The following is a 16985-nucleotide window of genomic DNA, read 5'->3' on the forward strand; positions in this document are numbered from 1 at the left end:
GTCGCTCGTTCTTCGTCCCGGTGCTCCCGCAATCGCGTGTTATTCAAGAAAAATTACGAAAGGCATGTTTAATTCTTCCTTTGAACACCATATAAGCTATTTAATTCGTTCTTGTCAGATTTTTTATTTAAACGTTGCTGTTTTTTTTAGTTATGATGAAACTTTCTTGGCTAGTACCCGAACAACTCATGATCTTATTTGTTTTGCATGCATATACTCACGTTTTCGATCATGGGAAGGGGCTGGCTACTGGTCGATGTTCATGGGGGTGCAGTGAGGGTCCCTAGGGTCGGCCTAACTCATGGCTTAAGGCTGGAGATGGCTGGGTTCAAGGCTGGATCAGAGAAGGGGTTGGGTGCATGCGGTTTAGGGCTGTTAGGAAGAGGGGTCAGCTGGCCCATGCATGGCCATGAACCAGCCGACCAGATGCTAGGTTAGGACCGGCAGGACCCTCGAAAGGTCCTGCCGGCGGCGCTCCGGCCGGAGCAAGGCGGCAGCAGCCCTGAAAGGGCTGCTGCTCGCGCAGCGTAGTAAGGGGAAAAGGGGGGTTCGGGTTGGGCTGGGTTTTGGAGATGGGTCGGGTCTGGGTAGTCAGGGTCGAGTCTGGTAGGTCTAGGGTCGGGTCAGGTGGTCCGGGTCCGGGTCTGGGTTAGGTGGGCCAGACTCGGGTATTTTAATTTTTAAATATTTAATAGTTTAGGTGTATTTTGGGCTTTATTAATTAGTTAGAAAATTATTTGGGCCTCCAAATAATTTTATTTGGGCCTTAAATAATTTATTTAAGTTAGCCCAATGATTTTTATGGGCTTGGAAGCCTATGAGAATTTTTGGGCCAGTCAAGGGATTTTTGGGCCAGTCTAGAATTTTATTGGGTTTAATTAAGTTAATGGGCTTAAATATTTTTATTTAGGCCCAGTTAAGTATAATTAAGTTATTTGGGCTAAAGTATGATTATTGGATTGTGTTTAAGTTTAATGGGCTTAGAGTGAGTGACCAGCAGTCTGGACCAACCCATGAAAAATAAATAAGTCCGGGATATATATTTAATTATTTTTATGCATAAAGTCTATTTTAAGTATAAGTATATTATATTATGAAAAATTAATTAAATATATATTACGGACATATTTTCAGTGCATGCATTCATGAAATAATTTTATGGCATGATTTAATGTTTAAGGTTGAGCTAGAAAATAATTTTATGTTGGAAGTTGAAGTAGTGTGACAATTTAAGGGGGACCAGCCCCCACATGTTAAGGGCAGTTTACTGTCAATTTAAGGGTAGTTTACTACCAGTAAGAGGTGATTCGTCACCGCCGCGTACGTTGGTTCTAAGAGACTGATCAGTCGAACTTTTAAGTTTAAGGTTACACTACGGATATGATCATGCGATGTTAGAAAAAAATGTTATGCTCAACAATGTTTATGTATGTAATATATGATTATATTTAAGTTCAAGTTTAAGTAAGATTTTAAGTTATAATTCATAATTTTTAAGCATGCTCATTCATGTATATGTTATTTATTAGTATTCCAGTGATTTAAATTATTTTAAACCCTTGTTATATTAGCATGTTGGGCCTCTAGGCTCACTACACTTATATGGTGCAGGTGAGTACGTAGAGGAAGATGTAGTTCCTACCGGTGGTGAGGACGTATGAGCGGACATGCAGTGATCCCCCGTGACCGCCGGCTGAGTCTTGAGAACATTTTTTAAGAATTTTTAAACTCTGTTTCTTATTTATTCTTTTATGTCTTGTCAGTGGTGGATTTTAGTACTATTTTTATTAAATAATTTTTATTGCATGCAACCTTTTAAGTTGATTGTTTGACCGTATTTTATTTAAGTTTGACTCAGTTATTTAAGTAAAAATGTTGCAATTTATTTATGTTATTTTTAAATCTGTTTATTTTGTGCATATATGTATGGGCATGTATGTACATCTATTTTACTTAGTATTTTTTTTTTTTAAAAAAAATTTCCGCATATATTATTTTAGAATGTTTGGGTCGTTTCAATTGGTATCAAAGCCGCGTTTTTGGAGGGGTCATCACTGCTATGCGAGCTCAAAAATCCGCGCTATCGGTCTGTAAGTTTTAATTGCTTTTAGTATGATTTAGTCGTATCATGTTTAAGACTTAAGCATTTATGTTAGCAGAAAATTTCTAAGTACTTAGTTATGCATGTCGATTTACGTAAAGAAATATGTGGTGGTGCAGAATGCCTCCGAGACCAGAAATCAGGCGTGGTGAATCCCCACCTCCGCAGAATCCTCTTTCAGCATTGGAGCAGGCCAATGCAAACATGATGGCTGGGATTACGGCTCTGTTGGAGCAGCAGGCGGCACGTCCGAGACTTTCCCATGATGAGGACGTGGCTGAGAGGTTCCAGAAGAAGGGACCGAAGGAGTTCTCAGGTGCCACAGATCTACTCGTTGCTGAGGGGTGGATCCGTTCTTTGGAGAGCATCTTTGATTATATGGGGTTGACGGATGCGGACAAGGTGAGATGCGCAGTGTACATGCTGAAGGGTGATGCAGACTTATGGTGGGAGAGTGCATCACGGGGAGTGAATCTGACTACTATGCTATGGGCAGACTTCCGGAGGATGTTTTTCTCCAAGTATTTCACTGAAGACGTGCGCAGTAGGATGATTCGAGATTTCATGAGTCTCCGGCAGGGAGACAAGACAGTTGTGGAGTACATCCGTCAGTTCGAGAGGGGCTGTCACTTGGTGCCATTGATTGCTGACAGTGCACCTGAGAAGATGAGATAGTTTATCGAGGGGCTCAGGGCAGAAATCAAGCATGACGTTCGCATGGCGGACGTCCCTACTTATGAGGCTGCAGTCAGTAGAGCCTTGCGTTCTGAGGAGGGTAGGAGAGAGATCCAGAGGGAGCAACAGGGTAAGAGGCAGTTTCAGTCTGGGTATCAGCGACCATCTTCGCAGCCTCCTGCGAAGAAGCAGTTTACTGGGCCGTCTAAGGGCCCGAACCAGCAGAAGCCACAGCAGCAGAGACAGCAGCCTAGGGGCGGGGCCCCTAATGCTGGAGGATATCCTACTTGCCCGAAGTGCCAGAAGATGCATCCAGGACCATGTATTCTAGGAGCGGGCATCTGTTTTCATTGTAAAGAGCCAGGGAACCAGATGGCCAATTGCCCGAGGAAGAATAACACTACAGGGAGAGTGTTTGTGATGCAGGCTGAGGAGGCAGACCCAGATAACTCCTTGATCACCGGTATATCTTACCCCTAGTATTATAATTTCTTCCTTTGGTTAAGAATTTCGATTTTTCTTTGTGGAATAATTTGTTATTTGGGATTTTTCTATCTGCATGTTAGAATAAGAAGCATGTTTTACTTGTGATTATAATTAAGGGTTATTAGTGACTCATCTTTGGGGGAAAAGTTTAGTAGTGGTATGAAGTTGTTGGGATTCTTCTGCGTGCAGGGAGAATTCTAGTTGGAGGCAACTCCACGTTTGCGTTGCTAGATTCAGGGGCTACGCATTCGTTTATCTCCCTAGAGTTTATCAGACGGATATGCATCACACCTGAGATTGCCGACAGTGGTTATGATGTCACTATGCCGTTAGGACAGATTATTTCTACCTCTAGTGTCATTTGAGAGCTGGAGTTGGAGCTACAGGGGCACTCCATTCGCGCAGATGTAGTGGTTTTTCCGTTGAGCGGATTTGATTTGATATTGGGTATGGACTGGTTGACAGTCAATGGAGCTTCGATTGATTTTCATCGGAGGACAGTGTCAGTGAAACCGCCGGGAGGTGACCCGTTTACTTTTCATGCATCTCAGAGCAGTGATATTCCTCAGGTGATATCTCTTATTCAGGCGAGGAAGCTGTTGAAACGGGGTTGCCGAGGTTTCCTAGCGAGTATTGTCACGGTCTCAGAACCAGCCAGTAGATCATTATCAGAGATAGAGTTAGTTCGTGACTTTCCGGACGTCTTTCCGGAGGATGTTGCAGGGATTCCACCAGTGAGAGAGGTGGAGTTCAGTATCGACTTATTGTCAGACACTGTGCCTATCTCAAAGGTACCGTACAGACTTGCTCCTACTGAGATGAAAGAGTTGAAGGAGCAGATTCAGGAGTTATTAGAGAAAGACTTTGTTCGTCCTAGCTTTTCTCCATGGGGAGCTCCAGTGTTATTTGTGAAGAAGAAGGATGGCAGTATGAGACTGTGCATCGATTATCGAGATCTCAACAGAGTCACGGTGAAGAATAAGTACCCACTGCCGAGGATAGAGGACTTATTTGATCAGTTGCAGGGAGCTTCAGTGTTCTCCAAGATCGATCTGCGATCTGGTTATCATCAGCTGCGAGTTAGAGAGGCAGATGTGTCCAAGACTGCTTTCCGGATACGTTATGGGCATTACGAGTTCTTAGTAATGCCATTTGGGATGACCAATGCTCCAGCGGTTTTCATGGATCTCATGAACCGGGTATTTCAGCCGTATCTTGATCAGTTCATCATAGTCTTCATTGATGATATCTTGATCTACTCTAGGAGCGTTGAGGAGCATAGGCAGCATCTACAGACAGCCTTGCAGACTTTGAGGGAGCATCGGTTGTATGCCAAGTTCAGCAAGTGCGAGTTTTGGCTTGAGCAGGTGGCATTTCTTGGCCACATTATTTCTAGAGATGGGATTGCAGTGGATCAGTCGAAGGTTGAGGCAGCGCAGAAATGGGGTATTCCAAGGAATGCTTTGGAGATTCGCAGTTTCTTGGGTTTGGCAGGATACTATAGAAAGTTCATCAAGGGTTTTTGCTCTATTGCAATACCCTTGACTTCCTTAACCAAGAAGAATGCGAAGTTTATTTGGATTCCAAACTGTCAGAGAAGCTTCAATCAGCTGAAGGAAGCACTCACTACCGCACCAGTGTTGGTGATGGCAGTACCACACGAGGAGTTAGTGGTGTACACCGACGCGTCTAAGCTAGGTTTAGGCGCAGTACTTATGCAGTGTGGTAAGGTTATTGCTTATGCGTCGAGGCAGTTGAAGATTCACGAGCAGAACTACCCGACACATGATTTGGAGTTAGCAGCAGTGGTCTTCGCTTTGAAAATCTGGAGGCACTATCTGTATGGCGAGAAGTGCAAGATTTTCACGGATCATAAGAGCCTCAAGTACTTCTTCACTCAGAAGGAGTTAAACATGAGGCAACGGAGATGGTTGGAGTTGGTGAAGGATTACGACTGCGACAATAGCTACCATCCAGGTAAGGCTAATGTAGTGGCCGATGCTTTGAGTCAAAAGTCGACAGTGGTATCGTGTTTGACAGTGCAGTTACCACTACAGAGCGAGATTCAGGGGTTTGGTTTGGAGTTTTACTCGAGTGGTCATGCACCGAGCTTGTCAGTGTTGACGGTGCAGCAAGTTCTACGAGATCAGATCAGGGATGGACAGCCTATAGATGAGGAGTTACAGCGGTTGGTGCAGAGGGATGAGGCTAAGGGCAATCTTCTTTTTACTGTCAGTGATGGCATTATTCAGTACAGTGGTCGATTGTGTGTCCCGAACATTGATCAGCTGAGGACTGAGATCCTGACAGAGGCTCACACATCTCCGTATTCCATTCATCCAGGAAGTACGAAGATGTATAAGGATTTGCAGACTTTGTATTGGTGGCCCGACATGAAGAGTAATATCGCACGATTCGTATCAGAGTGCTTGACTTGTCAGCAGGTCAAGGCAGAGCATCAGCGTCCAGCAGGGCTGCTTAATCCTCTACCCATTCCGGTATGGAAGTGGGAGAACATCACGATGGATTTCATAGTTGGCCTTCCGAGGAGTAACAGAGGGAGCACAGCTATTTGGGTGATCGTGGATAGATTCACCAAGTCAGCTCATTTTTTGCCAGTAAGGACTACTTACTCGTTGACACAGTATGCAGAGCTTTACATCAAGGAGATTGTTAGACTGCATGGCATACCAGTGTCGATAGTATCAGACAGAGATCCGAGATTTACGTCTGCGTTTTGGAAGAGTTTGCACACAGCATTGGGGACTAGACTTTTGTTCAGTACAGCGTTCCATCCCCAGACAGATGGTCAGTCTGAGAGAGTGATCCAGGTTCTCGAGGATCTACTGAGAGCTTGTGTCATCGACTTTCAGGGCTTGTGGAAGACTAGACTGCCATTAGTGGAGTTTACCTATAACAACAGTTTTCAGTCGTCTATAGGTATGGCTCCTTGTGCAGCATTGTACGGGAGGAGATGCAGATCTCCTGTGCATTGGGATGAGGTTGGTGAGAGGATTTTACTGGGTCCTGAGATCGTGCAGCAGACAGCTGACATTGTGACTCAGATTCGGGATCGTATGAGGACTGCTCAGAGTCGTCAGAAGAGTTATGCAGATACTCGACGACGAGATTTGGAGTTCGCAGTAGGTGATCACGTGTTTCTGAGAGTGTCACCTATGAAGGGAGTGGTACGATTTGGCCGGAGAGGTAAGCTTAATCCGAGATATATTGGACCTTTTGAGATCTTGGAGAGAGTTGACACTTTGGCCTACCGTTTGGCCTTACCACCAGGACTTGCGGCAGTGCACGATGTCTTCCATGTATCCATGCTTCGGAGATATGTCTCTAACCCGTCGCATGTGTTGAATTACGAGCACTTGCAGTTGCCACCTAATCTAGTTTATGAGGAGAGGCCAGTACGGATCTTGGCTAGGGAGGAGCGGAGACTTAGGTCGCGGGTCATACCGATGGTCAGAGTCCAGTGGCTGAATCACTCGGAGGAGGAAACTACTTGGAAGACCGAGACAGACATGAGGACTCGCTACCCGGAGTTGTTCGGGTAAGTACTTTAATTTCGAGGACGAAATTCAAATTAACGGGGGGAGAATTGTAACACCCAGTATTTTTAGTACGTAAATTCGCATGCATAATTAGGGATTTTATTTATCTAGAATTTTAGATTATGGGTTAAATAATTATGTGAAATTATTTGTGCATGTTTTAAGTTATTTTTAAGCATTTAACCCATAATTAGTGATTTTTCATGATTTATGGAAATTTAATTATTTTATCGCGTAGACGGGACCGTGGACAGACGAGATACCAAAATATTTAGCCAAAAATATTTTATGAGTTTTATGAGCCTCAAAATAATATTTTAAGGTATTTTGTCAAGAAAATTTTAGTATTTAATTATATATTTATTTAAGGGTTGATTTTTAGCCAAAATAAGTCATTTTAATGACTTTTATTAATATTTAAAAATCCCTTAAATCTTAATTTCGATATTTTGGTTTTAGTATCAGATTTAATATTTTATTAGGTATTTTTAAGAGTTTAAAATTGTATATTTTATGTTATATTACTTATCTAATAAATTATATTATCTATTAAACCTAAACCTACCCCACTACCATCACAATCAGCCGCCTCCACCCATCTTCTTAAACATATTCACGCCTATTTTCCCAGAAACACAACCCCATAGACGTTCCTTCAAGAAATTTAGAAGTTGGTCGCTCGTTCTTCGTCCCGGTGCTCCCGTAATCGCGTGTTATTCAAGAAAAATTACGAAAGGTGTAGTACCCCGTAACCGAAATTGGTAATTAAGAGATTAATTATGTTAATTAAACCAATTTGGTATCTGAAGGATCGGAAGCTCCGAAGGTGAGATCGGAAGCTCCGATCAGGATCGGAAGCTCCGATCGATATTACGTCATGCATGACGTGTGGCAGGATCGGAAGCTCCGATCGCCCTATCCGAAGTCAACCAGTGAGATTTTGACATGTGGCAGATAAGGATGTTCGGAAGCTCCGATGGCAGGATCGGACGTTCCGATCAAGGATCGGAAGTTCCGATCGAGGATCGGAGGTTCCGATCGATGCCTATAAATATAAGGTCCGAGGCATTCATTTCTTGCCAATTCCGAATTCTCTCCTTCGCCCTCGTGGTACTATTTTAAGACTTTGGGTACTCTTATTCTAGAGTTGGAGTAGGATTAGTATCAGACAGTGTCTGACATAGTAGCGGAGCAGTGCTCGTGTTGTAGAGCCGTGTTCGAGGCTGTGGATTCGCAGCAGGGGAGTGCCCTAGTTACGGGATAGTTGCCATCAGTGGGCAGACGACAGACGCAGGTATAGCTATGGTCTCCTTAAATTATTTAGGAGTATGCAATAGCTTAGTTAAGGCTTTTAGCGCTTATTGAATGATGCATGGGTATTTGCATTGTAGACTTGATGATAGGCTTGGAACCTAGAGTGGGACTACTAGGACTGCCTTAGAAAGGTACGTAAGTACTGACTGAGATTGCCAGCGGATATGCATGCTTATATGCTGCATTTATGTGTTTGCATGTTATTATTGTTATGCGGCATGTGCATATCATCTTGTGCCTGTAAATCTGTATATCTTTTGAGATGAGCCAGTTAGGGTTGCTCAGCCCTATTAGGACGTTTGATATCGAGTACCCTTAGGTACTGATACCTCGAGGACTCCGCGGTCCGCGTCCGAGATTCGGGAATGAGTGGTCGCACACAGTGGTTAGCTACCCCGATGTGACGAGCTTATATCCCAGGTGCCAGTTTGAGCAGTTTGTATACAGTTATTCCAGATATGGATACCCGGTCATTTGCATGCATCATATTTGTATGTTTATCCGTGCTTTCGTATTGAGCTTAGAGCTCATGTCCAGTATTTTCTGTGTATCTGGATACCCTATTCGATGGGGCAGGTATAGGTGCAGGATTGAGCACCAGGAGCCTGGAGTAGCCAGTGACCTTGAAGACAGCAGGATTAGCTGTAGGTTTTATTTAAAGTAATTCGATTGGGTTGTATAAATCGAGTTTGATTAGCCGGTTGTATTCTTCCGATCTACTTGTATTTAGTCTTCCGCAGCAATTTGATTTAATGCATGCTTAATTATGCTCTTAACTCTGATTAGGTAGTAGATCCGGGTCGGGTCGCTACAAAAGGCATGTTTAACTATTCCTTTGAACACCATATAAGCTATTTAATTCGTTCTTGTCAGATTTTTTATTTAAACGTTGCTGTTTTTTTTAGTTATGATGAAACTTTATTGGCTAGTACCCGAACAACTCATGATCTTATTTGTTTTGCATGCATATACTCACGTTTTCGGTCATGGGAAGGGGCTGGCTACTGGTCGATGTTCATGGGGGTGCAGTGAGGGTCCCTAGGGTCGGCCTAACTCATGGCTTAAGGCTGGAGATGGCTGGGTTCAAGGCTGGATCAGAGAAGGGGCTGGGTGCGTGCGGTTTAGGGCTGTTAGGAAGAGGGGTCGGCTGGCCCATGCATGGCCATGAACCAGCCGACCAGATGCTAGGTTAGGACCGGCAGGACCCTCGGAAGGTCCTGCCGGCGGCGCTCCGACCGGAGCAAGGCGGCATCAGCCCTTTCTCGCGCAGCGTAGTAAGGGGAAAAGGGGGGTTCGGGTTGGGCTGGGTTTTGGGGCTGGGTCGGGTCTGGGTAGTCAGGGTCGGGTCTGGTAGGTCAAGGGTCGGGTCAGGTGGTCCGGGTCCGGGTTAGGTGGGCCGGGCTCGGGTATTTTAATTTTTAAGTATTTAATAGTTTAGGTGTATTTTGGGCTTTATTAATTAGTTAGAAAATTATTTGGGCCTCCAAATAATTTTATTTGGGCCTTAAATAATTTATTTAAGTTAGCCCAATGATTTTTATGGGCTTGGAAGCCCATGAGAATTTTTGGGCCAGTCAAGGGATTTTTGGGCCAGTCAAGAATTTTATTGGGTTTAATTATGTTAATGGGCTTAAATATTTTTATTTAGGCCCAGTTAAGTATAATTAAGTTATTTGGGCTAAAGTATGATTATTGGATTGTGTTTAAGTTTAATAGATTTAGAGTGAGTGACCAGCAGTCTGGACCAACCCATGAAAAATAAATAAGTCCGGGATATATATTTAATTATTTTTATGCATAAAGTCTATTTTAAGTATAAGTATTGAAATGACCCTAACTACTAGACTAAAAATAATTTAAATGAAAATTTGCGGATTTTTAAAAAATTTTGCCATGACTTGTTTGCAAAGCAAACAAGCCATCTTAACTCAGTCAACAATTCAAATAAGGAAAGAAAAACTGACTTAAAAACTCAAGTGCGCTAATCATAAACATGCAATCCTAGTAACCACCTCCCGGTTACAGCATAAAGTAAACTAAGGCATTTAAAAGTTCGCAATAATCATAAACATGCATAGGTGTAGACATACTACAAATTCATCAACTGTAGCACAGGGAATGCACATCCTGGCTATAAATACTGAAAGTACTCAAATAACTCTTCATTATTACATAACAGAGTAAAGTGCGGAAAAACGTAAACATAAAGAAGCAACGGTCACTGGGCCTTGCACCGCCGATGGCCTCATCCCAGTAGATCATGCTCCTCCATCTCAACAACAGTCTCCTCACCTGCAAACATTCAAGCATAGTGAGTCTAAAGACTCAACAAGTATAAACAGTGTAATAACAAGGGTTTAAAATACGTGATGCAATAGCTCAACTTTAACTGTAATATGCATGAAACTAGAAGGTATAGAAAACATGCACTGATGAACTCACGCTATAAAAGACTTTCAACTTTCTTAACATCAACCTCATACTTTACTTAACCTCATGCATGACTGACTGACATCAACGTAAGACGAGTCAACTGAAATAATGAAACTTTAACTTTTAAACTTTTCTTTTCCTTTTTCTTTTTCCCCATAGAAATCAGTTCCTTGATTTGTGACCCTCTGTTTCGATCATGATCATGGCTGCAGTGCACTATGCCGGCAAGACGACGAGATTTCTCCCAACGAACTTAACTCCTCTGTGGCAAGGAGACCGAGATAACTCCCGATCCCACATTGCCCCTCTGTGGCAAGGAGACCGAGATTACTCCCGATCCCACATTGCCCTCTGTGGCAAGGATAAACAAGATGTCTCTTGCTCCCTACCTAAACCTCTATAACCTCTTGGTGAGTAGACCGAGGCATCCCCCGGCCTAGCAACACCCCTCTTTGTCACAAACAAATCACTTCATTCGAAAATATTTACTTTCTTTTTCTTTTCATTCATTAAGACTCGACTCACACCTCTTTATAGCATGCAAAACAAGAAAACTTTCTTTCACTTTATGAAACTCAAGAACATGTCATATGCACACGAATAGGCAACCTTTAAGACATGAGAATCAACTCAAAAATGTGGGTGTAAGGTGGATGAGTGGCTGCCCCTAAGACAAAAGAAACACTTCACTCAACAATTTCCCTCAAACTTGACGTAGCCCGAGCAAGAGAACCGTAAGACCCTAAACTTTGTCATGCCTTAACCAAAACCCGTCCCGCTTGAACCGACACTTAACAAACACTTCAAATTACCCCTAGGAATAGGTGGTAACATCAAATGATCAAATGAGCTAATTGACAAGACAAGAAAATTGGACAGCCCCTTTTTACAAAGAAAAATCTGCACCTACACCTCCAACTTAAAAGACTCATAACTTGGTCCAAACTTATCCGAAATAAGCTCATTTTATACCGACACGACCACAACATCATGAACTTTACTATGGTACAGCCCTAACACTGCCCAGACCTCAGCCAAGACCTGACCTGCCCCGTGAACAGTACTGCCCTGCACACTCAACAACACCCAACTTACCTCTAACTCAAAAATTCAACCCCATAACCCTATTTTCTCAACTTTTCTCCATACCAAACATCAATACACCTCAAATAACATCACTTAGAACTTTTCCCAAGCACTTGGACAACACCCAACCACACTTTCACCTCACATTTCGAAAACTTCAAATTTTAAGCATCAAAAGCCTCAAAATATTGGGTAATCAATCAAGACTCATGCAAATCAATTAAATGCCTCAACATCATTTCAATTCCAGCCCTTACACATGCAAAACTTCAAAATTTAGGGCACTTCACTTCTGAATTTTCGAAATTATGCAAACCCAATCATAAAAATCCATGTCATAGCTTCTAAATTCATCATTTAATCACATAAACACAACTCAAATGCAATACTTAAAAAAAAACAGCCCTACCTCAACTAAATCATGCAAAAAACCGAACCCTACATACATATACCTCATGCATTTCGAAATTTTGCAAAAGAAACTTAAGGGTGGGGATAGATATTGCTTGAATGAAAGCCCAAGAACAATTTATACTTGCCTCTACCAAATATCAACCAAAAACCGAAATAAAAGAGGGAAGGGGAGTTGAAACTTCAAGCTAAGCTCCTTGGGAAGCTTCTCCGGCGAGGTAGGCGGCGGTGGACGGCGGCGTCGGCGGCTAGAGGTGGAAGAGAGGGGTGGCCATGAGAGAAATCCAACAAGGGGAAGGGGGCGGCTCTTGTGTTTAAAATGGGGGCTAGGGTTTCTATTGTGTTGTAAATGTGTATTTTAGAGGAAAATAAATGAGAGTGTATTGTGTGTAGTGTTTTAAAGTTGCTTTTGTACTTGTAAAAGTGCTACTAGCACTATTACAACTCTTTACCTCAAAACTTTTGCACCTTTAAAACTTCTAAGTTTAAAATTTCAAATCTCAATATTTTAATTGAAATTACACTAGCCCGGATTTAATAAAATCCTATTTTATGAAAAGTTTAGAAAATAATCCAAGAAAATGATAAAATTGCTTTTTGACCCCTTAAAAGTTCAAAATTCACATTTTTGGCCAAAATCCCCTTTTTCCTCTAACTTAAAATCTTAAAAACGAAAGTCTTGAAAATATACCACCGAAGCCCACCATCGTCGCCTGCCGGGATAGAAACTCACTAACTAAACAATTCAAGGCATTTAATTCAAATAAGTCAAGCAATGCTATCTTTAACTGAAACTTAAACAATTAACTTCAAGAAATTAAAAATATAAATACTGAAAATAATTTTAGGCATGATATTCAAATTTTAAAAGTTCTTGGTGTTACAATTCCTCCCTCCCTAATAAGGAATTTCATCCTCGAAATTAAAACTCACCAAAAAGCTCTGGATAGCGATCTCTGAAATCTGCTTCTGCTTCCCAAGTGGCCTCTTCATCCGAATGGTTCTGCCATCTCACCTTGATCATTGGAATTGACTTGTTACGGAGTCTTCTCTCCTGTCTATCCAAAATCCGGATGGGTGTCTCCTCATAGGACAGGTGAGGAGATAGTTGAAGCGGTTCCGAACTGAGCACATGGGATGGGTTCGAGATGTACTTCCTCAACATCAACACATGGAAGACACTATGGATCTTATCAAGGTTAGGCGGCAGGGCCACTCTATAAGCCAGTGCCCCTACCCTATCCAAAATCTCGAAGGGTCCTATAAACCTCGGTGCCAACTTTCCTTTCTTCCCAAACCTCAAAACTCCCTTCAGCGGCGCTACACGGATGAATACATGATCACCCACCAAGAACTCCAAGTCTCTCCTCCGGTGATCAGCATAACTCTTCTGCCTACTCTGGGCAGTCCTCATCCTATCACGGATCTTAGCCACTACCTCGGTGGTCAACTAAACAATCTCCGGACCAAAGTCTGATCCCTCACCTATCTCATCCCACAACACTGGAGATCTACACTTCCTCCCATAAAGTGCCTCATAGGGAGCCATGCCAATAGTGGACTGAAAACTGTTATTATACGCGAATTCCACTAGTGGTAGTCTCGACTCCCAACTACCTTGAAAATCAATAGCACATGCCCTCAAAAGATCCTCCAAAATCTGAATCACCCTCTCTGACTGGCCATCAGTCTGCGGGTGGAAGGAGGTGCTAAAAAGTAGCTTCGTACCCATAGCGGAATGAAGACTCTTCCAAAAAGACGAAGTAAACCGTGGATCTCTATCAGACACTATGGAGACTGGAATACCATGTAGTCTGACTATTTCCCGGATATACAACTCCGCGAACTGAGTCATCGTGAAAGTCATCTTCACCGGTAAAAAGTGAGCCGACTTAGTGAGACGGTCTACAATAACCCAAATAACATTTGAACCTCTCACTGTCTTCGGCAATCCCACAACAAAGTCCATGGTGATATTCTCCCATTTCCACTCAGGAATAGGGAGAGGCTTAAGCAATCCGGCCGGTCTCTGATGCTCCGCCTTGACCTGCTGGCATGTCAGGCATTCTGACACGAATCGAGCAATGTCACTTTTCATGCCTGGCCACCAATAAAGCTGCTGAAGATCCCGATACATCTTCGTACTACCAGGGTGGATTGAGTACGGCAATGTATGTGCCTCTGCCATGATAGTAACTCGCAGAGAATCACCTGCGGGAACCCAAAATCTACCTCTGTACCTCACAATCCCATCTACCACAGCATACAAACCGCTGCCTTTCTCTTCGTCCCTCTGTCTCCACTTCCTGATCTGCTCATCAACTGACTGCGCTGCACGGATACGGTCAAAAAGTGTAGTCTGCACACTTAGGGAAGACAATCGGGGAGCTCTACCACTTGCATAAAACTCTAGACCATACCTCTGAATCTCAACCTGCAACGGTCTAGACACTGACAAGGAGGTAATCACCGCAGTCTTCCTGCTCAAAGCATCTGCAACCACATTAGCTTTACCAGGGTGGTAGCTAATATTGCAGTCATAGTCCTTCACCAACTCTAACCACCTACGCTGCCTCATATTCAACTCCTTCTGGGTGAAGAAGTACTTGAGGCTTTTGTGGTCTGTGAAGATCTGACTCTTCTCTTCGTAAAGATAGTGTCTCCAAATCTTAAGAGCAAACACTACTGCTGCCAACTCTAAGTCATGAGTAGGGAAGTTCTTCTCGTGCTCCTTCAATTGCCTAGAAGCATATGCAATAACTCTGTCTCGCTGCATCAGAACTGCTCCCAATCCCAACTTGGAAGCATCAGTATACACCACAAAATCACCTTGCCCGGATGGCATGGTCAACACTGGCGCTGTCGTAAGAGCTTCCTTCAAAGTATCAAAGCTCTTTTGACACTCGGCACTCCAAACAAACTTGGCGTTCTTCTTAGTCAACGCTGTCATAGGCACAACAATGGAGGAAAAACCCTTGATAAATTTTCGGTAATATCCGGCTAATCCAAGAAAACTGCAAATCTCAGACGCGCTCCTCGGTATAGACCACTCCTTCACTGCTTGAACCTTTGAAGGGTCTACTTCCACACCGCTCTTAGAAATAATATGACCCAAGAAAGCAACTTTCTCCAACCAGAATTCACACTTATCAAACTTGGCCAACAACTTGTGCTCTCGAAGCACCTCAAGAATGGTCCTCAAATGCTGTTCATGCTCCACTCTATCCTTCGAATAAATGAGGATGTCATCGATGAAAACAATGAAAAAGCGGTCCAAGTAAGGCTGAAACACGCGGTTCATAAGATCCATGAAAACCGCGGCCGCGTTCGTCATCCCAAACGGCATCACAAGGAACTCGTAATGACCGTAACGAGTCCTAAAAGTTGTCTTCGACACATCTGACTCCTTCACCTTCAACTGGTGATAACCTGAACGAAGATCAATCTTCGAAAAGACAGATGCACCTTGCAATTGATCGAAGAGGTCCTCGATCCTAGGTAATGGGTACTTGTTCTTCACAGTCACTCCGTTCAAACCTCGGTAGTCTATTCACAATCTTAGACTACCGTCCTTCTTCTTAACGAAGAGAACTGGTTTGCCCCATGGGAAGAAACTAGGGCGTATGAATCCCTTGTCAAGAAACTCTTGAATCTGCTCTTTTAACTCCTTCATTTCGGTAGGAGCCAATCTGTACGGTGCCTTGGAGATAGGCACAGTACCGGGAATCAAATCTATAGAGAACTCCACTTCTCTATCGGGCGGAATTCCCACAACATCGCTAGGGAACACATCCTCAAACTCCCTGACGACAGCCACATCAGAAATAACTGGTCGCTCTGGCAGCTCTGTCAAAGATAAACTAGCTAGAAATGACTCGCACCCACTAAGTACAAGCCTCTGAGCTTGCATGGTAGAAATGACTCGAGTCTTCCTCAAGCTCTTAGCAGCCTCGAACCAAAACGGTTCCTCGCCCTCAGGCCTGACTAGCATCGATCTCTGCTGGAAGTCTATCATCACCGCATTCTTCGTCATCCAATCCATCCCAAGAATCAGGTCAAACTCTGGCAAAGGTAGCACTATGAGGTCTGCTACCACTGACTGACCCTGCAAAAGCAATACAAGATCTCTCACCAAGCTCCTGGTGGATAGCTCTTCCCCTGAGGGGATAGTAACTGAGAATCCAACCTCCAATTCCTCGCTCTGAATGCCCCTCTCAAGGGCAAAAGACTCCGATATAAAGGAATGGGTAGCCCCTGAGTCTAATAAGGCTCTCGTCGCTACTCCTGCCACAACAATCCTACCTGCAAAGCAGCAGTTACAACGACGAAAAGGTTGAAGTTAAAACCACGAGTTCTACTTAGGCTTATTCTAATTCAACAATTCCCAAACAAGATACTATTCATGCTAAACAGTCAAAGGTCCTAAGACATGCAACAAGTTACTAGAGTAAAACCTCAAACAAGCAAATACTTAGAGTCGCATGCATCAACAAATCTTTAACTGCTCTAACCCAAAAGTTAAGATATTACCTGTGAGAAGAGTAGTGTCTGGGTCGGCCTGCTCGGCCTCCATCACGAAAACTCTGCCCTGCACGGGCCTCCTCATCTCTGGACAATGGGTAGAGATATGGCCTGGCTTCTTGCACTTGAAGCAAACTCCAGCATCCTTCAAACATCTCCCAAAGTGCGGGCGGTGGCAAACCTGGCAAATAGGCTTCTCCCCAGCCTTGGGAGGAGCCTGTTTCTGGGTCTGACGCCCCTGTGGTGTCTGCTGTCCCTGCTGTCTCGGTGGTCCATGATACGACTTCTTGTCGTGCTGCTGCTGCTGAGAGTGGCCCTGATGAGGGAAGGGCCTCTTGTCATGCGCCTCCGCGCTAATATCTCTCAGTGTCTGCTCGGACCTCAAGGCACGCCTCAGC

This window comes from Henckelia pumila, chromosome 3, assembly GCF_033568475.1.
Source record: "Henckelia pumila isolate YLH828 chromosome 3, ASM3356847v2, whole genome shotgun sequence".
Classification (NCBI taxonomy): Eukaryota; Viridiplantae; Streptophyta; class Magnoliopsida; order Lamiales; family Gesneriaceae; genus Henckelia; species Henckelia pumila.